Below are 21,946 nucleotides of genomic sequence, written 5' to 3'. Positions count from 1 at the left end.
TATACTTGAAGGGCTCAGCTTCTAAGATCAACACTAGGTGATGTTCTCTGGCTGTCGGCAGCATCTGAGATATGACAGATGTCCACCAGAGAAAGGACCTTTTGAAGGAAAGGGCCCCAGCTCTGGAGCACTTTGACTCAATAGGACTACCTGGGTGTCCACTCTGATGTAGTGATGGTCACTCACTTTAATTCAGGCATAGGCAAACTCGGCCCTCCAGATGTTTTGGGACTACAACTCCCATCATCCCTGACCACTGGTCCTGTTAGCTGGGGATGATGGGAGTTGTAGTCCCAAAACATCTGGAGGGCCGAGTTTGCCTATTCCTGCTTTAATTGCTTTAAAGGGGATGGCGAGTTGACAGGATACAGCTAAGCGCCTTCTTATTCTCATAGGCTTTTGACCTTTTGTTGATCTGTTATATTCTAGTTCACATGCTGTTTTCCCCAGCCACTTTGGTAGATTCTCTGTTTCTCAGCTTGTTTTTTTACCTCTTGGTTCTTTTATTGCACTTTAAATATTTTATTGCAAGCCATGCTGACAATGTGATTGGAGAGTGGCCAGGGATACATTTTAATAAATGGGAGGAATGGAGATGATATGCAGCCTAAAAACCTCAAATATGGAAAGCAGCAGCAGTCACAGCAGTTAGAAAATAAATAAGCCGTTCCCTAGCATTTGCCATCGCAGGCGTGAGAGAGCACAGGGCAGTTTTAGCCTTGTGCCAAAAGGGTATTTAAAATCATTTGTTTGTCTGTGGGTTAATAAATCCCTTCACAACCAAAACAACTCAAGCAGTATCCAATAAGAGAAAATATAATCCCAAAGATCACAGAGTAAATTGAATGCAGTAAAACCATTCCTACAGTTGTACCATTAATACTCCATAAAATGACTGGCACCAGGAAGAGCCTACTTTAAAGGAAAGGCCAAGATGTTTTGACCCTCTGGATGCTGTTGAACTACATATTGGCCATGCTACTTGGAGTAGATGAGAGTTGGTGTCTAAGAGCATCTAGAGCGCCACAGGTTCCCCACCCCTGACTCTAACCCCTTTCAAATCCACCCAAATGGGTGACCAACATTATCTTGTGGCAAGGAGTTCCACAGTTTAACAGTGGCCTGTGTGGAAAAGTACTTCCTTCTGTCTGTCCTGATCCCCATTCTGTCATGAGAGAGACAGGGAAAGTTTTCCCTATCCACTGTCTCTATATGTTTTGGATCTTCCCCAGGACCCCAATCTGAGGCCCCCGGATTGGGCTGTGCCACCCCATACTGCCATGGGGACCACCTGCCCCAGATCCAGCCCTGGGTCAATTCAGGGGGGCTGGGCATCATATTTAATTGAGGTTATTAAACCCAGGTTACATTTAGGATTGGGAAGGGGGAAAGAAGAGACACTTAGCCAAGAGCAGGAGGGTTTGATCCTGCAGGGTGCTTGCAAAGCAGCAGCAACCTGCACCGTGCAGGTAAGCAGAAGGCTCCATCCTGCACGGTTCAGCTTGAGGGGTGGGGGCATCAGGTGGGTTAGAAAGAGAGATTGGGTGCACCTCACCCCGTGCCACCTTCACCCATGCCACCTTCCTGCAGACGACCTGAAAGAAGCTTGTAGACCACTGGCGGTCTGTGGACCAAGATCTGGAAACGCCTGCCATAATGGACCACCTTCCATTGCCAAGCAGTGATGCTTAAAAGCATCAGTGACAGCTCTCACACGGGGCTAATGATATATTCGCTTCCACATCAGTACCAAGCATCATTAACACAATCCTGCTTAGTCATAAGCCTTCCCAAGCAGTCGTGCCGCCAAGAGTACATACCATTTTGTTTCTAAATGTCAAAAGCAAGGAGTGGAGCCAGTAATAAGCTTTTTACTGGAAAGATACCCAATGCTGCCTCCAGGCTGCAGGACGCTGGATCTTTGGCTGCTGTTGCTTAAATGGCAGCTGTGGCCAAGTTGTCCAAGACACCTTTGGGTGTGTGTCAATTCTGCAGTGCACAAATACTGGCTAAAAGCAGTTCACAGAGAGACAGTGTGGTGCAGTGGTTAGAGAGGTGGGTTAGTACCTGGAAGAGCAAGGTTCAAATTCCTCCTCAGTCACAAAACTCTTTGGGTGACCTCGGTCAAGTCACAGTTTCTCAGCTGAACCTACCTCACAGGATTGTTGTGAGGATACGACTCAGGTATACCACCTTGAGCTCCTTGGAGGAAACATGAATAGGTAATAAATAAATAACATCTGCGGGACTTGTTAAGTACAATTGTTTGATTGTACATTGAAGCAGAAATGTGTACATTAGTCAAACTACATATAAACATGTGTTAATTAAGAGAAATTTAAACTAAGATGCTGAAGGGTTTTCATGAGAATTTTTTAAGAGAACCAAATGGAAAATTGCTGCAAAACGTAGAGAATGGAATTTAAGATTGGAAAAACGAGAAACCGAGAGATCTGAAATTGATAGATTCTTCTTCCACCCTTAGTCGCAAGTAAATGAATGTCCTTGTACAGTATTCTAAACCAGTGATCCCCAAACTATGTTTCCCATGAGCTAGTTGAAAATTGCTGCAGACCACGCAATGATGTTTCCGCCTGCAGTAGCTATTGCAGCACACTGTGTTAGGTTGTATTTTATTGTATGACAATTGGAATTCCATAAAATCTAGATTGCGATACAATAAAATACAATCTAAGAAACGAAAGAAGCAATAAAGTTACAACTGAAAATCAATATGAATATTGAATGCAATGGATGTGCTGTCTCTCATTTTTAAGCAGAAATGCACAGGCATGCTATGGACCAACTACCATAAACCATTTTTCTAAACAATCACAGCACAGTGTATGTCCCTTATTTAATGCTGGTTCCCTATTTGCTTAGTATAATGCAGGTGTGAGGAACCTTTGGCCTGCCAGATGTTGCTGAACTACAACTCCCATCAGCCCCAGCAAGCATGACCAATGGCTAGGGATGATGGGAACTGAAGTTTGTTTGTTTGTTTAATAAAATATTTATATACCACTATGTCATAAAAAGGGACCCAGGTGGTGCGGTGGGTTAAACCACTGAGCCTAGGGCTTGCTGATCAGAAGGTCGGCAGTTCGAATCCCTGTGACGGGGTGAGCTCCCGTTGCTTCGTCCCAGCTCCTGCCAACCTAGCAGTTCGAAAGCACGTCAAAATGCAAGTACAGTAGATAAATAGGAATCGCTACAGCGGGAAGGTAAACGGTGTTTCCATGTGCTGCTCTGGTTTGCCAGAAGCGGCTTTGTCATGCTGGCCACATGACCTGGAAGCTATACGCTGGCTCCATCGGCCAGTAATGCGAGATGAGCGCGCAACCCCAGAGTCGGTCACGACTGGACCTAATGGTCAGGGGTCCCTTTATGTCATAAAAAGAAAAACACCTCAAAGCAGTTTACAGCAATAAAACATAAAACATAAAATAAAAACCATATTTAAAACAATTTAAACAGACACCAATTAACCATTGTGGAAGGATATAAGCTTATTTACCTGCATAGGCCAGGCAGAATAGAAAAAGTTTTCAGCAGGTGCTAAAAGCTTGCACAGAAGGTACCTGCTGAATCTCTACTGGCAGAGTGTTCCACAGGACTGATCAACTCTAAAGGCTTGGTTTCTTGTTGTTATACGAGTCTTAATCACTGATGCTCCTGCAGACGATCAAGCTGCGAGTGTAAAGGTTCAGGTGGTTCCTGGGGTGCCCTGGACCAGAGGTGTTCAGGGCTCTGCAAATTAAGACAAGAACCTGATTAGCCTGGAAAAGAGGAGACTGCGAGGAGATAGGATAGCCATCTTCAAATATTTCAAGGTATTTGCCACATGGAAGAGGGAACGAACTTGTTATCTCCTGCTCTGGATGGTAGGACTTGAACCAATGGCTTCAAGTTACAAGAAAGGAGATCCCAACTAAGCATCAGGTGGGGGGAGGGGAATTCTGATCGTAAGAGCTGTTTGACAGTGGAACAGTCTCCACTGTCAAACAGGATCCTTGGAGGTTTTTAAGCAGAGGTTGGAAGGCCACCTGTCATGGATGCTTTAGCTTAGATTCTTGCATTGGACTAGATGGCCCATGAGGTCCCTTCCAACTCTACAATTCTATGATAACTTTGAACCTGGCTTGATGGTAAGATGGGCAGCCAGTGCAGCTGTTTTAACAATGGTGTCACATGTTGTTGGCCCTATCAGCATTCTGGCCGCAGCATTCTGTACCAGCTGGAGCTTCCAAAACAAATTCAAGGGTAGCCCCACATACAGTGCATTATAGTAATCCAGTGTCAAGATTACCAGTGCGTGGACTACAGTGGTCAGGCTTCAGCAACATCTGGGGGGCCATCTGGGGGGGGGCTTACATCTTATGCTAAGATGTAAGCCAACAAACATCTCTCAGCCCCCAAGAGGAATCCCACCCCCATCTGTCAGAGCTTAGTTACATAGAAACCTACAATTGTAGAGTTGAAGGGGGTCACAAGGGTCATCTAGTCATGCAGGACTCTTTTACCCAATGTGGGGCTCAAACCTACAACCCTGCAATTAAGAGTCTCCTGCTCTATCTACTGAACTACCCCAGCATTTGTTGGAAATAGGTCATTTGTCCCTCAGAGGATTCCAGCTGCCAACGCCTTTTGCAGCATGCTCCAGGGTGCTAAACACTCTTGGTTTCAGTTGTCAAAGATATGTTTCTTAAAGGCTTACTCGGGGAAGGGACTAATCTGAGCTCCACCAAGGCTCTTGAACATTGCAGGTATCCCATCTGCTTCACCCTTGAAGGGTTCTGCTTCTTTCATTTATCAACTGCTGATTGACAGCGAGATGTGAAATGCAGATTGAGTGAGTCAAGCATGGGAATGCAACCTAGGCATAACAATAGATGGAGAAGCCTGAGCTAAAACATGGGTAAAGGCTCCAATAAAGAACATTTCAGCCAGGAGGCAGTGCTCAAGGCAGTGCTTTGCTGGCACTAAACCCTGGCCAAGCTCTCTCGCATCACCTCTGTGACTTCATCCCACCACTGGCAGGTCTGCAACAAGAGAGGGGCCCTCATACATTTACAGTGGGAGTGTGACCAGCTTTCTGGGTTTGGGCAAAGCATTTTTGATGCTGTCCTCTGATATTATTGGTCAACTGTTGAGCCCAAACCCTTCTGTCGCTAGATGCTGATCTAGACCCTTCCCTTATGCATAAGGACCCAGCTGTCACTGGTGTGGGATGTGATACATACAGTAAGTAGCAGTCAAGTACAACATTCCTTGTTTTCCTAGAGTGGACACGCAGGGGAATGTTTGGTTCAGCCAGTCGAAAACTTCCTATTTCTTCCTGGCTGGGGCATACTTCCATGTGGCTAAAGGTGGGTGTGACCTTACCTGTCCAGGTAACAAAAGGGCAAGTCACACAGCACTTCTCTCTCTTTGACTTCCTCCGCTGTTGGAGCAGCTTTTAGCTAGAATTGCTCTGTTGGCTCTCAGCCAACAGAGGACACTGGGATTATCTCCATATGGGATAGATCCACATGTATATACTTTGTAACTAAGTCTGCCTTCAGGGATCCAACTGTGAAATGATGATGTAAGTAAACTTCTTTTATATTCTTTACACAAGATTGTGGTGTGTTTATTCTTCTAAGAAGGATATAAGGGAACTTACCAGGAATCTAATACTGAGAGGCTTAAACAAGCCTGCAACCAGCTATCTGCTGTGCTTTTGAAAGGGGAATGTAAAACTCTGCTAAGTTATAGAACTTGCTAGCGCAAATTAGGAAGGATATTAACAAACAATATATCCTCTCCTGCCTCCCTGAACATTCCCACAATTGGAATCCCAGTGGTTCCTCCCTGATGGGACGGCAAGGGAATGTTTGGGACATGGCTCTTTCCTGAGCATCTAACACAACACAGCAGGGTTGTTAGAGGCCAAAGTAAACACGATCATTATAACAAGGTGTGGTCCCCCTTTCTCAGCTATGTAAACAGAAGTGGTGCTAGTGTTAGACCACCAGCCACTCGGGCATAGATAGTTGGAGCTACCAGGTTTTTTTTAGCTGTGATTCCTGCATTGCAGGAGGTTGGACTAGGTGGCTCTACAATTCTCTGATTCTAAGCCTCAATGATTCAGTTATATGGCGGTACCCCTGTTTAAGTTTTCTCCTGATGTAAGCATGCAACGCTCCACAAGTTTTGTTGGAATTGATTGATGTCATTAACAAAATGTTATTAACAAATTAACAAAATAGGATGGTTCTAGCAGCTGTCTGGAAGAACTGTCTGGGTGTCGCCGCCGCCAACTCTGCTCCTGGATCTGATCATTCGGGGGGGGGCTGCTTCGGGGAGGGACTGTGCTTTACCAAATGCAGCCAGAGGCACCCCTGACATCACTGGTGACTTTACAAACTGTAACTTTTACAACCTGGTGCTCGCGCTTGCTTTCTCCTCCTCCCTCCCATTGCTTTTTCCTCACGTGTCATGTCTTTTTAGATGCCAAGCCTGAGGCAGAAACTGTCTTAGAACTGATTTTTGTCAGCTGCTCTGAAAGCCTTTCTTGACGAAAGGTCTGGGGATCAATGCTGTGAAATCAATTTTTAAAAAACTCTCCAAGAAGTCTGAGGCTTTTCTTTTTGGAATCTAGATTCAGTCTGGTGGCGTATGACTTATTTGTTCTTTATCATTTGCTCTTTGTCATGTTCAAAGAGACCAGGGAATGGGCTGTTTTAGGACCCCCAAGCAGCAAAGGCTGGTGCATCCATTTTTAATACTGCTCTCTTCCAAAGGATTTGAATCTGCAGGCAGGTGGTCCCTAAATTATTTCCGAGCCCTTTTGATGAAGAGAATTGTCACACTGAGATGATGCTGTTCTCTCTCTCTCTCTCTCTCTCTCTCTCTCTCTCTCTCTCTCTCTCTCGTGACAGTGAACAGAAGAGAAAGGGAGAGAGAGGAGCAGGCATCTCTCCATAGAAACCAGGAGTGGTGGGATTCCTACCCACCCCTTTATTCTATGACATCTTTTGACAATTTTCTTTTAATGCTGTTTTTTTTCCAGCTCCCTTATTCAGAACTTCGATTCCTGCAAAGGGCAGTGGGCTGCTTGTTTTCTATCTGGGCTCACATAATGTTCTCCTAGTTGAACTGGTTGTGCAAGGACATTTGCTGCAAAGATTGGCCACCGCCAATTGATTTATGGCATTCATTTTGTGGAACATGTGGGACACACTCACTTGCCAAGGCACCCCAGGAAGGATCAAATACTAAAGCAAACAATCCGCTCAAATAATAATTGAAAGCAGATTTCAGAAACAAAGGGCTCTTGTAGACACAGCAATTTGTGGTGTGCTCACTGCTGATTGTGGAAGCAAGGTTTCGTTTTGGTTTTTTGCAATGTTCGCACGATGCTATTCTTATAGAAATGCCTTTTCATCTCCAATTGGTTTAACTAGAAACAGGCTTGCAGTGGAAGTTGTAAGTAAAGTTCTTAATTCCTTCTGTAAAGTGATTTTGACTGAAATGAAACATTGTGCCTTATCAAAGTAACCATTAAGCTTCAAGCCTCCTTGAGTGTGTATAAATAAAATTCCAATTTGGGTTTCACAATGCCACATCCTTAACTTTCTGGTTTGCGGGATGAATGGTCACAGGTTTTCCTTTCACATAATTAAAAGTTCTTGCTGTGGGGTATTAGTAAATGCTACTACATGCAGAGAATCTCAGACCTTTCAAGTGTTGCTGACAGTCTAAGTTTTAAAGCACCCCAAACCAGGTCTTGTTATGTCCATCTCATCATTATGGAGGGAGTTTGCCACACATGCCACAGGGTTCGCATGTTCAAGCAAGCCAGAGCTATGGCTTTGCATTATGTGCAAACCACCAGTCCAAAGTGGAATTATTTGTCCCTAAAATGGCCCAGTTCAAAACAGAACAAGCAGAGTCAGCTGCTTTAGCTCCTATCACTATTTCTGAGGCAAAAACAGCAATTCGGGACAATCATATCGCTCAAGTGCTCATTCATTCAAAGTTCAAGAGATCACTCTGATTAGCCAGAATAAAGGCAAGAGCTGAGCGCACTCCTCCTGGCGCATATTCCACATTTTCACTTTGGAATCTGAAGTGCCTCTGAAGCATTCAGAGAGGAGCCAGAGATGGTTCGTATGCAAATGCTGAATGAGTCAAGCGGCACTTCTCAAAATGAGAGTTTTCCCCATGCTTATGTTGCGATCAGAGGTAAACAAAGGGAGGAAAGCCTCGTCCCTTATAAATGACAAGGCTTTGTTGCCTGGTTAAAGATGGGCTGACATCCTCAGCGCCACCACACAATATGGACATTTGGCCCAGTAATGGGGCACTGTAGGGAGAAGGGCTTTGTAGAAAACTGGTGATCAGTTCCCATCTTTTTCATACAATCCCATGGAGCCCCACAGCTTGTGTGTTGCTGGTTCTAAAAACGGAAGCATATCATTTAGGTTAGGGATGGGGAATCTGTGGCTCTTCAGTTGTTATACCATCTCTGGCCATGGTCCATCCTGGATGCGGTTGACAGGAGTTGGAGTCCAACAGCATCAGGTCAGCCACAGGTTGCCCAACCCTGGTTTAGGGTGACTGCACCCTCCTCTGTGGGTTTTGGACTGTATTGATCAGAGTTATATTTCTCTTCAACTCAGCAAGAGGGATTTTTAGGAGAAAGCCATGGTTTGTTGTTGGCTTACAAATATCAGTTTGCTGTAACTATGGCTCAGCTATCCTACTCCAGACACCCGCCAAGGGACAAAGGAGAGCTGAAAAACAAAACCACCTTTGGAGAAACAGGCTATGGTTTGTTTTGCTTCTCTGTGGGACAAACCATAGCTCACTGCTTTGTGCCCAGGGTAATCTTGTAGTGACTTGCTTTTGTAAATAAAGGCACCCCAAAACAATAGAAGTTGGGATGGGAGAAGGAACAGAAAGAGGGGGAACTAAACTTCCCCCATAATCAACTCATGGTCCACTTCACCCATGTCAACTCATAAATTGAATTGAATTCAATTAGATTTGCTTTCCAGATAAAGTGTGTATATGTTTGCATGTTGCTGGATTATGAATGCAATGGATTGAATTGAGCTCTTTGTTTCCTGAATCTCCATAACACTCTCCAAGGGCCTACTAGTTTCATCTGTAGGCTCAACATAATTTCCTACATTGTTTCATTTGTTCCCTCGAGCCATTCTAATTAGAACCCCACCAAATTGTTCCAGAGTTTACAGCACATTTGTATGTACAACATCTCTCTTTTCCACGGTTGATTTCAAACAAAAGCAATGGCAAATCCACCCCCTTTGGTAGCAGGCCTACCCCAGTGATTGATCACCTCTTTCTCTGAAAAGAAATAAAAACCACCTCATTCTTAGTCCACTTCTAACTTCTGTTGGTTTGCGCTCACCTTTCTTCCACCAGATGAATTTCTCTTTAATTTTATTGCAAGTCAAAGCAAGGGCTTTGGGGCACATAGTGAATGTGTTCCTTCTTACCTAGAGAAGAAACTGGAGCAGGGCATAGCAAAACTTGAAGTATGCATTTCGAAGGAGAGCTGTGTCCCAGTTTGTTTACTGCAGTGGTGGGGAACGTCAGGCTGGGGGGGGCACAAATGTCCCTCTTGGCCTCTCTCTCTAGCTCTGGGCCTCACTGACTCTGCTCTGGGTCCTCGTTAGAGGACGACTTTTGCCTGGCTGTCCTTGAATTGCAATACTGTAGTACCTCTTGCTTGCTTGTGCTGAGAGGCGTGTGGAAAGGCATGGATAAGGAAACTTCTGACTTTGATGGGTCAAGAACTGTAGTTGTTCCTCCACCCACTTTTGTCTCTGGCCCTGCTGCTCACCATTGGCACGCAGGCCCTGGAAAGTTGCACAGCAGTCATTGGGGACTTCAGGATGAAAAAGCTTCCTAGTCCCTGGTGTATTGGTTCAGGAAGTGCAAATGAATTCTTCCTGCATCTCTATTCAGAGGCACCCAGTCCTTATTTATTTATCTGTCGTTGGCATTGTCAGGAGACACTAGAGGAGTGCGCCTTTGGGGGTGAAGTCAAACTGCTGGAGAGTTACAGTGCATGCTGTGGCTGTAGAGCATGGGTAGGCAAACTAAGGCCCGGGGACCGGATCTGGCCCAATCGCCTTCTAAATCTGACCTGCAAACAGTCTGGGAATCAGCGTGTTTTTACATGAGTAGAATGTGTGCTTTTATTTAAAATGCATCTCTGGGTTATTTGTGGGGCATAGGAATTTGTTCATTTCCCCCCCCCCCCAAAAAAATATATAGTCTGGCCCCCCACAAGGTCTGAGGGACAGTGGACCGGCCCATGGCCGAAAAAGGTCGCTGACTCCTGGGGTAGACCTTCGATGACATCATTCATTTTTCCAAGGCTTTCCATCTCTGCTCTCATCACTCCAACAGGCAATGCATGATGGGTAAATCCCACCGTAGGGAGTAGAATGTCTTGCTGGGCTTCTTCCTTCTGTTTAGCATTCTGCTTGCTTTCCAGTAGCACCAGGGAAAGAGAGTTTTTGTGCTCCTTCCAAGAGCACAATGCCTTGTGATTCTCCTCTACTGTTTACACATACCTTGGAAAAAAATATTACCTGCTTCTTTGAGTCTTTGCTGCATTATATTTACAATCCGTGCTTCCGATCGATTCTTCCCAGTGTGTCCCCAGGCGCCTTACGTCTCTTGCCTTCTCTTGAACAGCTGTTCCTTCTATTACTTCTCAGCTTGCTTCAGAGATAAGCAACATCTTCTGAGACGTGCAGCTGCAGTTTATGCAGAGTCTTTTCTGATCAGCCTCCCCTTATGCCACATAGAGTCTCTGTCTCGTTTTTGTGGCACTTTCACCTTCTCTTGGGATGATTTCCAGGCCACACTCCTTACCCAGCCCTCCTTTGCACCCTCCGTGGCTGTTTCCTTTTGCCTGGCTAGCTAGAGTGAGTCTCGCTCCAGGAGCTACAGGGAGCCCCAGCTGGCAAAGTGTCTTGGCCTCAGCTGATAAAGCGTCAAGGCGAGTTAGGCAGACGTACAAGTTCAGCAGCAGGGCAAGAAAGCCAGGGCTCCTTTCCCAAACTCTCGATAAAATAACTTAAACTACAAAAACAACTATGCAGGTAGAATGCCAGTAGGGGTGTGGAGGCTTTTCAGTGTTTTTACACTGTCTGCCACAAATACGGCTAACTCCTTATTGACAATAAGTCCTGAGTGTGTCCGAGGTGCAATAAAACGTTTGGAAACGGTTCCACTGCAGATGCAGACTAGTAAAGATCCTTACTTAAAAGACTTGTTGGAGTGAGGGAGGTTTGAAGGGCTCTTTTGGCTCCCAGGCTTGAGGCTCCACACACTCCTTTGTCTAAAAGGCTTCAGGGCAGGTTACTTGACAGGTGTGTGTGTGTGTGTGTGTCTAGTTACAGGTAGGTAGCCATGTTGGTCTGGCGTAGTCGAAACAAAATTAAAAAAAAAATCCTTTCAGTAGCACCTTAGAGACCAACTAAGTTTGTCACTGGTATGAGCTTTCGTGTGCATGCATACTTCTTCAGATATCTGTTCTAGTTAGGGTTGCCAGACTCAATAGAGGACAGGACTTCTGTGCCTTTAATTGTCCTGCTCTCTTTTGAGTCTGGAAACCTTAAAGAGAAACCAGCAGATTCTTTGCTTGGAAATTAAAGAAAGGGTCTGCTGGTTTCTTTTTAAGGTTTCCAGACTCAAAAGAGAGCAGGACAATTAAAGGCACAGAAGTCCTGTCCTCTATTGAGTCTGGCAACCCTAGTTCTAGTCTAATCAGATATCTGAAGAAGTGTGCATGCACACGAAAGCTCATACCAATGACAAACTCTAAGGTGCTACTGGAAGGAATCTTTTTATTTTGTCTTATTACACACACACTTGCCTGGTCCTTGGGATCTTCTTTAGAGGCCCTTCTCCTGGTTCCCCTACCTGACACAGAACCAGTTTGGTGCAGTGGCAGAGTGCTGGACTGGGGCCCTGAGGGACTGAGGGACTGAGCTTTAAATATCCACTAACTAAGCCATGATGCTTACTGGGTGGCCTTAGGTCAGCCACAGTCCATCAGCTTAACGAACCTACCTCACAGGGATGTTGTGAAGATAAAATAGGAAAGAGGCAAGGCACATACCCACCTTGAGCTGCCTGGAGGAAAATTAGGATACAAATGTAACAGTAAATAAATAAAGTGAAAAGTTAGGCACCAGGTGAAGCCCATTTCATTCACCTGGGACCTTTTCCATTATGATAGGCATACCGGTACTTGTCTGGTGCCTTTAAATCCTTGCACCAAGTTATTCCCCCCCCCTTGCTTAGGTTTATGCTTTTTAAAAATGGATTTTATACAGCTGTGTCTAGGCTGACTTTTAGACAGTTTCTCTGTTTTATATTGGCTATAATTTGGGTTTATTGATTAAATGTTGGGCTATATTTTGTACTTTTAATAGGCCTGTCAACCATCCACTTGGATATGTGGGCACTTCAATTTTTTAGAAGTAACAAATATATGGAACTGTTTCGAAAAGAAAAGGAAGACGTTCTCAACAAAAAAACAAATGATGGGAAAACTTTTCAAAATATTGTTTTAACTTTGTACTGAGAAATGTATCTTTTCTGACTGACAGTCGAATAAAGAATGATGATGATGATGATGATGATGATTTTCAAAATATCTCCATGGTACTTCACACCACATCAGTTGGGATGACTGGGTCCGGTTGCCTATTGAAACCCTATTGGTATGCAGAGTGTGTTGCAGTAAAGCCAGTAAATCTCGGTTAGGGAGTAGTAGACTTTTTACTTGTTGCAGTCACACACAAGATAAATGCTTGTAGTTAAGAAAATAACAAAGTTGTTTCTTGTAGGAAGTACATAACCTGGATGGAATAATGGCTTGTTCTAGTCTATCTAACTAGTCTAGAGAAGAACAAGGCAGCTGTGCTTGCTCCTTTGTTATCTCAGAGGACAAAGGTGACCTCTCATCTTGAGATCTGAGAGAGACGTGGGGGGAGGAGGAGGTTGCAAATGCCATGCATCCGTCTAAATACCAATGATATGGAGAAGTAAGCTGATTAAGGTCAAAGTTACAGGAACAGCCTGGGAAAGTGGATGTCCCCCACTCTGTCTGTCTTAAGGTAAAGGTAAAGGGACCCCTGACCATTAGGTCCAGTCGTGGACGATTCTGGGGTTGGGGCACTCATCTCGCTTTATTGGCCGAGGGAGCTGGCATACAGCTTCCAGGTCATGTGGCCAGCATGACAAAGCCGCTTCTGGCAAACCAGAGCAGCACACGGAAACGCCGTTTACCTTCCCGCTGTAGCGGTACCTATTTATCTATTTGCACTTTGACGTGCTTTCGAACTGCTAGGTTGGCAGAAGCAGGGACTGAGCAACAGGAGCTCATCCCATTGCGGGGATTTGAACCGCCAACCTTCTGATCGGCAAGCCCTAGGCTCAGTGGTTTAACCCACAGCGCCACCCGTGTCCCCATATAAACATAAAGGAGCTGTGCCTGGAGGAAGAACTGTGAGGGGAGAGACTCCATCAGGCAAGGCCTTCTTTCACCTGCCTTCCAGTCTCTGCTTCTCAATTGGTATTGTATTATTTTGTGCACTGTGGCTTGCCGTTGTTTTATTGATTGTAGTTTAGAAATTATTTATTGTAATTGTTAAGAGTGGATTTCTGTTTAATTTTTATATGCTGATAATATTATTCTATACTATTCTAATGATTGTGGAATGTTACTTTATTTGAAGTAGGTTGCTTATTTTAAAGCTATGTTTTATTAACACACTTTTGTATTGCATTCGATTGTTATAAGGCAGGCACCCCCAAACTGCGGCCCTCCAGATGTTTTGGCCTACAACTCCCATGATCCCTAGCTAACAGGATCAGTGGTCAGGGATGATGGGAATTGTAGTCCAAAACATCTGGAGGGCCAAAGTTTGGGGATGCCTGTTATAAGGTGTACATTCTTTGTTTCTTCAGCTTGTAAACCGCCTTGAGTATTGTAAGATAGAAAGACGGTATACAATTTTTATTTTTAAAAGTGATGATGGTGGACCAGGCCAGCATCCTGTTCTCACAGTGGCCAACAAGATGCCTCCGTGGAAAGCCATAGTAAACAGGACCTGAGCAAGCAGCAGGACTCTGCCCACCTGCGATTCCAAGCAATGGGCATGCAGAGGTGGACAGCCTTGGACAGACAGTCTTTGTGGTTATCAACCCTTGAGAGCCTTCTCCTCCATGAACTTGTCTAATCCTCTTTGAAAGCCATCAAAACTGGTGCCCATTTCTGCCTCATATGGGAGCAAGTCCCACTGTACTGTGTGAGGAAGGCTTTTATTTTGCCTGTCCTCAATCCCCCTCCCCAACATTCAGCTTCCTTGAATGTCCACCAGTTTCAATGTTATGAGAGAGGGTGAAGTACTTTTCTCTATCCGTCTCTAGCGATCCTTTTAGATCAATTTACGACGACACCCGGGATTGCCGTAGGCTCTTTATGGGGATTTCCTGACTATATTTTGGAAAGATGATAGGAACCAAAACATTCTAGATGGCTGTTTTGTCATCCAAGGAGGAAATCACTGGGTTGAGAATGTTTGCCAATCCCTTGGGTGAACTATTTATATCAATTGGTTGAAGGCAATGACCTAGAAATGGTAATTAACCTGCTGGATGCTGTAAAGGCAGCCATTATCAGAGAGGAAATGTTGAGGATTTTCAACAACCTGACTTCCTGCAGCTGTTCTGGGCAATGTACAACCTGTCAGTTTCAGCCAGGCAGAGGGCTTTTTCGGTAGTGGCACCCACCCTGTGGAATGCCCTCCCATCAGATGTCAAGGAAATAAACAACTACAGGTATCTGACTTTTAGAAGACATCTGAAAGCAGCCCTGTTTAGGGATGTTTTTAAATGTTTAATGTTTTATTGTGCTTTTAATTCTGTTGGAAGCTGCCAAGAGTGGCTGGGGAAACCCAGATAAATGGGTGGGGTATAAATAAATCATCATCATCATGGCCTGATGGGAGTTGTATTCCCAAACAACTGAAGGGCACTAGGTTGATGATGTCTGAATTTGCTTACTGCATTAAATCTGTCTCAAATCTCACCTCTGCCATGAAAGGCTTCCCTTGGAGTGTAGACCAGGCATAGACAAACTTGGCCCTCCAGATGTTTTGGGACTACAACTCCCATCATCCCTGACCACTGGTCCTGCTACCTAGGGATGATGGGAGTTGTAGTCCCAAAACATCCGGAGGGCCGAGTTTGCCTATGCCTGGTGTAGAGGGTCTCAGTTTCAATCTCTGTCATATCCAAGTACAGCTGGCAGAGATCCCTGTTTGAAACCCTGGAAAGCAGCTGTGTGACAAGTGAAGACTATACTGAGCCAGTAGAGGAATACTCCTATGTTCCTATGAACTTATTAGGCAGCAACAGCTACTCTCTTTCAGCCTCAGCTCTGTCCACACACCCACAATCTGCAATATGAGAGATGTTTTATTCATTCATTCATTTTATTTCTATCCCACCTTCCTCCCAGTACAGGACCCACGGTGGATTATAGCATCAATTAAAACAGATGCAACTAGAAACATGCAAGAAATATGAAAATCCTGCCACTACAACCAGTTAGTGGCCAAAGGACTGCTGGAAGAAAAACAATTGCCTGCTGGCCATAGGACAGCAGAAGTGGGCAGCCACAATCTGGGAGAACCCAACCATCAAAAGCATAAACTCTTACCATTAAGCAGCAAACGTAGTGTGGCAGCAGAGGAGGCAAAGCTGGCCTGCATGTTCCCCCTTTCACCCTTATGACATGAGGGGGAATAACGTCCAAAGAGGGCTAAGGTATCAAGATGCGCACATTCATATACATTATGTAGCTCTCTTGCAGAATTTTATAATTCCTTTCTGACCATATTACATGGCAATATTGAACTGGCTGTTTAACTTGTTCTTTCTATATATATATAAGGTATCCAACTTCTAGATGATGGGGGGTGGAGGCAGAGAAGAGAAAAAGAAGAAGAAAAACTCACACACAATGCTTTTCTCCACCTCCCCTAGAAATCAGATCTGTTGCAGATTTCCCATTTGCAGTCTTAAATCGGACTTCCCTGAATGAATGGATATTTCATTTCTCCTCATCTTTGCATTTTCTGAATGGTTAAATATTTATTGTATTATGCAAGGCTTTTTTTCTTAAGGCTTTTGATTTATTTTTAGCAGGCTGCATTAATGTCACAGTGTTCCAGTGGCCTCTTCATCATGTAGAGCTGTTTCAGAATGTAGGAACCTAAGAAGTTGCCTTAGCTTAGAGTTAGACCATCTAGCTCAGTACTGTTCACACTGATTGGCAGCAGCTCTCCACAGTTTTTTTTAACCAGCCCTATTAATAATAATAATAATAATAATAATAATAATAATAATACCCCGTCCATCTGGCTAGGTTTTCCCCGCCACTCTGGGCAGCTTCCAACAAATACCAAAATACATTAAAATATCACAGATTAAAAACTTCCCTAAACAGGGCTGCCTTTAGGTGTTTTCTAAATGTCAGGTAGTTGTTTATCTCCTTGACCTCCAGTGGAAGGGCATTCCACAAGGCAGGCGCCACTACCGAGAAGGCCCTCTGCCTGGTTCCCTGTAGCTTTGCTTCTCACAGTAAGGGAACCGCCAGAAGGCCCTCGGCGCTGGATCTCAGTGTCCGGGCTGAACAATGGGGGTGGGGATGCTCCTTCAGGTATACAGGACTGAGGCCGTTTAGGGCTTTAAATGTCAGCACCAACACTTTGAATTGTGCTCGGAAATGTACTGGGAGCCAATGTAGGTCTCTTAGGATGGGTGTTATGTGGTCTCGGCGGCCGCTCCCGGTCACCAGTTTAGCTGCCGCATTCTGGATTAATTGCAGTTTCCGGGTCACCTTCAAAGGTAGCCCCACATAGAGCACATTGCAGTAGTCCAAGCAGGAGATAACTAGAGCATGCACCACTCTGGTGAGACAGTCTGCGGGCAGGTAGGGTCTCAGCCTGCGTACCAGATGGAGCTGGTAGACAGCCGCCCTGGACACAGAATTAACCTGTGCCTCCATGGACAGCTGTGAGTCCAAAATGACTCCCAGGCTGCGCACCTGGTCCTTCAAGGGCACAGTTATCCTATTCAGGACCCCCACACCCACCCGCCCCCTGTCCCCCCAAAACAGTACTTCTGTCTTGTCAGGATTGAACCTCAATCTGTTAGCCGCCATCCATCCTCCAACCGCCTCCAGACACTCACACAATACATTCACTGCCTTCACTGGTTCTGATTTAAAAGAGAGATAGAGTTGGGTATCATCCGCATACTGATGAACACCCAGCCCAAAGCCCCTGATGATCTCTCCCAGTGGCTTCATATAGATGTTAAAAAGCATGGGGGAGAGGACGGAACCCTGAGGCACCCCACAAGTGAGAGCTCTCACCTTTGTCCCTAGCCCGCCGGAGATCGGCAACCAGTGTGATCAAGGCAGTTTCAGACCCATGATGAGGCCTGAATCCCGATTGGAAGGGATCCAAATGGTCCGCATCCTCCAGGCGTGCTTGGAGTTGTTCAGCGACCACTCACTCAATCACCTTGCCCAAGAATGGTAGATTTGAGACTGGGCGATAGTTGGCCATATTTGCTGGGTCTAAAGATGTTTTTTTTAAGAAGCGGTTTAATGACCGCCTCTTTCAGCGGGTCTGGGAATACTCCCTCATAGAGGGAAGCATTTACCACCCCGTGGAGCCCATCGCCCAGCCCTTCCCGGCTCGCTTTTATTAGCCAGGATGGGCAAGGGTCAAGGAGACAGGTGGTCGGTTTCACTCGTCCAAGAAGCCTGTCCACATCCTCAGAGGTAACAGATTGAAATTGATCCCATGAAACATGACTAGACAGGGCTCCAGCACTCCCCCACCCCGGCCCTGCTCCCACGGTGGCGTCTACCTCCCTCCAAATCTGAGCGACTTTATCTGCAAAAAAATTTGCAAAAGCATTGCAGGAGATATTGGGGTCCCTACCAGGCCCCGATGACGAAGGTGGTTCGGATAGATTGCGAACCACCTGGAACAGTCTCCTGCTGCTGTTTTCTGCAGATGCAATAGAAACAGTGAAGAAGGTCCTCTTCGCCGTCGCCATTGCCATTTGGTAGGCTCGAAGTTGAGCTCTAGCCTGTGTCCGGTCTGATTCAGAATGAGGTTTCCGCCACCAGCGCTCTAGCCGTCTCAGTGACTGTTTCATTGCCCTCAGCTCCGGGGAAAACCACGGGGCTGTCCGGGCTCCAGGGAATCGGAGAGGGCACTTCGGAGCCAGACAGTCAATAGCCCTGGTTAACTCCGCATTCCAGCGGGCCACCAGGGAATCAGCTGAAAGGCCATCGACATGGGATAAAACATCCCCTACCACTCTCTGGAAGCCAATTGGATCCATTAAGTAGCGGGGGCGGACCATCCGAATCGGTCCCACCTCCCTGCAGAGGGGAAGGGTTGCGGAGAAGTCCAGTTGCACCAGAAAGTGATCTGACCATGGCACTTCTTTTGTTTCGCTTTTACTTAATGTCAGATCACCAACATCCATAGAGGTAAACACCCTAACTGAAGCCCTAACTAACTGAAGATGCTGGGGATTGAACCTGCAACCTTCTGTGTGCAAGGCAGATGTTCTACCACCAAGCTGTGGCCCTTTCCCCATTCCAGCAGCAACACTGCCCCACCTCCTTTCAAAATGAACCAGTTTTGTCCTGGCTGTGATTGACGCATTCCAATGTATCTCTAGAATGAAAGCATCTAAGTAGCTCATTAAACTAGATATGTACTGTCAGGGACAGACAGCCTTAAACTAAGTGTCCTCCTCCATTTGTTCAATTTCTGCATATCTTATTTTTACATTTTTGCATGGTATTTGTCACAAATGAGAGCAAAGGGCCATGACTCAGTGAGAGGGCATCTGTTTTGCATGCAAAAGTTCCAGGTTCAGTCCCCAGCATCTCCGGGCAGTGTTGGGAGAGCAGCTACCAGTCAGTGAAGAAAAAACTGAGCTAGAGGAGCCAGTGTTCATTCATTCATTTGAGTTGTATGCCACACACACACACACACACACACACACACCATCCTCAAAGTGGCCGACAACAAAGAAACAATCCATTTCAAACCAACATTACAAAACAGTTTTATAGCAAAACAATAGCATAGTAACTTTCTTAATAACATAGCAAAACGAAAATATAACAACATACAAAACTGAACACATTTTGATACAGGAGAAGGACTGTGACAGAAGTTGAAATTCAACCACATTTGGAAGGCATAAAATTCTCTACCCCTGCTGTAAGGTAAGTTGAAGTATTATTCCCCCATATAGCAGGTGGAAGGACTGAGGCTGAGGGCGAGAAAGAGAGGTGTGGCCAACGCCGCCTAGTGAGTTCATGGCAGAGATGAGATTAGAACGAGAGACTCCTCTGCTACACCAGCTCACACAATCTGATCTGATCACAATCACTCACATGTTCCCTGCTCGTGATCCCCACAAATACTCATAAGGAATAAATGTGTATTTATTTATTTCATAAAATTTACGCACCGCTTGGTTGTAAAACAAACAAACAAACCCTCAAAGCGGTCATTTGAATGTCAATGCAACAGCTGCTGCACAGATAAGTGTTTCTAGGTTAACTTCACATGAGAAGTTATACACTATTTGTTTCAGCTGTTGAGGGGGCAGTTGAATAGATGGCTTGTGGAATAGTTGAATAGATGGGTGCCCCTGAAGCCCCAAACCTGACTGTCTGGGTTGCCTGTCCTTAAAATCACACTTGCCTGTGTTGTTGTTGTTTTTAAAAATTGCTTATCAGCATGTAGCTCAGTGGCAGAGCATCTGCCTTGCATTCAGGATATGCCTGGTTCAATCCAAAGAAAGCATTTCCACATAGGCCTGAGAACATCCTGCATCTGAAACCCTGGACACCCTGTTCCGGTCCGTGTAGACAACACTGAACTCAAATGGACCAATGGTCTGAAACAGCACAAGGCAGTCTCCTAGGTACACAGAATCTACAGAGATCAGTCATTTTCAGTTCACCGAACGGAACACAGCGGCTGTAAGGACGCATTACATTATTAGCTGGGATAACTTGCTAACAATAAGGCTGTAAAGAATGACAGAAGCAGACAGGGAAGGGAGCACTTCCCACAAAACACTTTACTGGGGCCATAAACAACTCGGTTTCATTTTTTTGTACAAGCAAGAAGGAAACAAGCCAACACGTTGCTAATACCCCCATCACTACAAATACAGAAAACCACCCCAAATGGCTGTAAATTCAGACAGGAAGGATTAGTGTGCTGTGCTGTGTCAGGTGGCTTCTGTGGGACTTGGGTTCAAGTCCTCCCTTAACCATCCTTCATCCATGGTCACACCATTGCTTAGGGGTCAAATAAGGCCAAGCCTCTTTACTAGGATGAAGCGGTCGGTCGCCATAGCAATCAAGAGGACTGCCTTCTAGGAATTAAGCCTAGGCTGTGCAGGCTAATAACTGTGTCAGGGGGATGGGGATGGGGGAAGCTGCGGTCCTCCAAATTGTGTTGAATTTCTGCTCCCACCAATGTTGACCATTGGCCATGCTGCCTGCAGCTAATAGGAGCTGGAGTCCAACATTCGGAGGGGAACACTGGTTTCCCAGTGCATATCATCTCATTTAAATGTTTAACCTATTAAAATAATTGCAAATGACCACATTTTATGATGTTAAAGACCAAGTTGGGGGGCCTGCTACCCCCCTGATTTTGAACATTGGGAGACAGCAACCATCCAGACTTCTGGATAGTCATCATGTGTTTTGGCTGGAGCATAAGGATCATAGGAAGCTGCCTTATATTACACTGGAGTGTAAGTCCATCTAACTTAGTACTACACCGACTGGCAGCAGCTCTCCATGATTAGAGACAGCATCCATTGCCCATCCTACATGGAGATGCTGGAGGAGACTCTTGAGAGTCCCATGGACTGCAAGAAGATCAAACCTATCCATTCTGAAGGAAATCAGCCCTGAGTGCTCACTGGAAGGACAGATTCTGAAGCTGAGGCTCCAATACTTTGGCCACCTCATGAGAAGAGAAGACTTCCTAGAAAAGACCCTGATGTTGGGAAAGGAGAAGGGGGCGACAGAGGATGAGATGGTTGGACAGTGTTCTCGAAGCTACCAACATGAGTATGACCAAATTGCGGGAGGCAGTGGAAGACAGGAGTGCCTGGCATGCTGTGGTCCATGGGGTCACGAAGAGTCGGACAACAACAACATGCAGATGGTGGTGCTTGAACATGGGACCTTCTGCACACAAAGCAGATGCTTTACCATTTAGCTACAGCCCTGCCATTTGCCGCTGTGATGCGACCACAAGGACAGGGAACCCTCCAGGCATTTTTGGACTCCAACTCCCATTAGCCCCAGCCAGCAGGAACAATGGTCAGGCACAGGCCCGGCTCTAGGTAGACCCCCGGTGGCGCAGGGCACCATGGCGCCGGCCCGCCAGAAAGGCGCCGCGAGCTGCGCCCGCCCGCTGGCCGGCCGATCTGCCGGTCCGCCGCGCAGCGGCGCCCACCCGCCCACCGCGCTGGGAAACGGGGCGGGAGGGCGCCAGAGAGATTACGCTGTGCCTGCCCACCCGCCGGCCGCTGCACCCACCCACCCACCCGCCGGCCGCTGCACCCACCCGCCCACCGCGCTGGGAAATGGGGCGGGAGGGCGCTGGAGAGATCCGGCGCACCACAGCAGCAGGGGCGTTTAAGACGGCCCTGGTCAGGCATGCTGGGAGTCTAGAGTCCAACAATATCTGAGGGAGCACAGGTTACCCATCCCTACTCTGCCAGGAATGGTTAATTTGTGGCTCTCCAGATGATGGAATACAACTCC

General features: G+C 46.0%; 1 protein-coding gene across 1 annotated transcript in view; it reads right to left on the bottom strand.

Annotated features, from left to right (window-relative positions):
• OPRD1 (opioid receptor delta 1) overlaps positions 1-21,946 on the bottom strand; it is a 157,434-nt gene that overhangs the window by 134,943 nt on the left and 545 nt on the right. Inside the window, exon 2 of the mRNA XM_060275758.1 lies at positions 3,518-3,750. The gene's annotated coding sequence lies outside the window, so the exon portion shown is untranslated. The remainder of the gene's footprint in view (positions 1-3,517; positions 3,751-21,946) is intronic.

Source organism: Zootoca vivipara, chromosome 6, assembly GCF_963506605.1.
Source record: "Zootoca vivipara chromosome 6, rZooViv1.1, whole genome shotgun sequence".
Lineage (NCBI taxonomy): Eukaryota > Metazoa > Chordata > Lepidosauria > Squamata > Lacertidae > Zootoca > Zootoca vivipara.
Note: the sequence above shows the minus strand (reverse complement) of the source record. Positions and strands in the feature narration are given on the sequence as shown.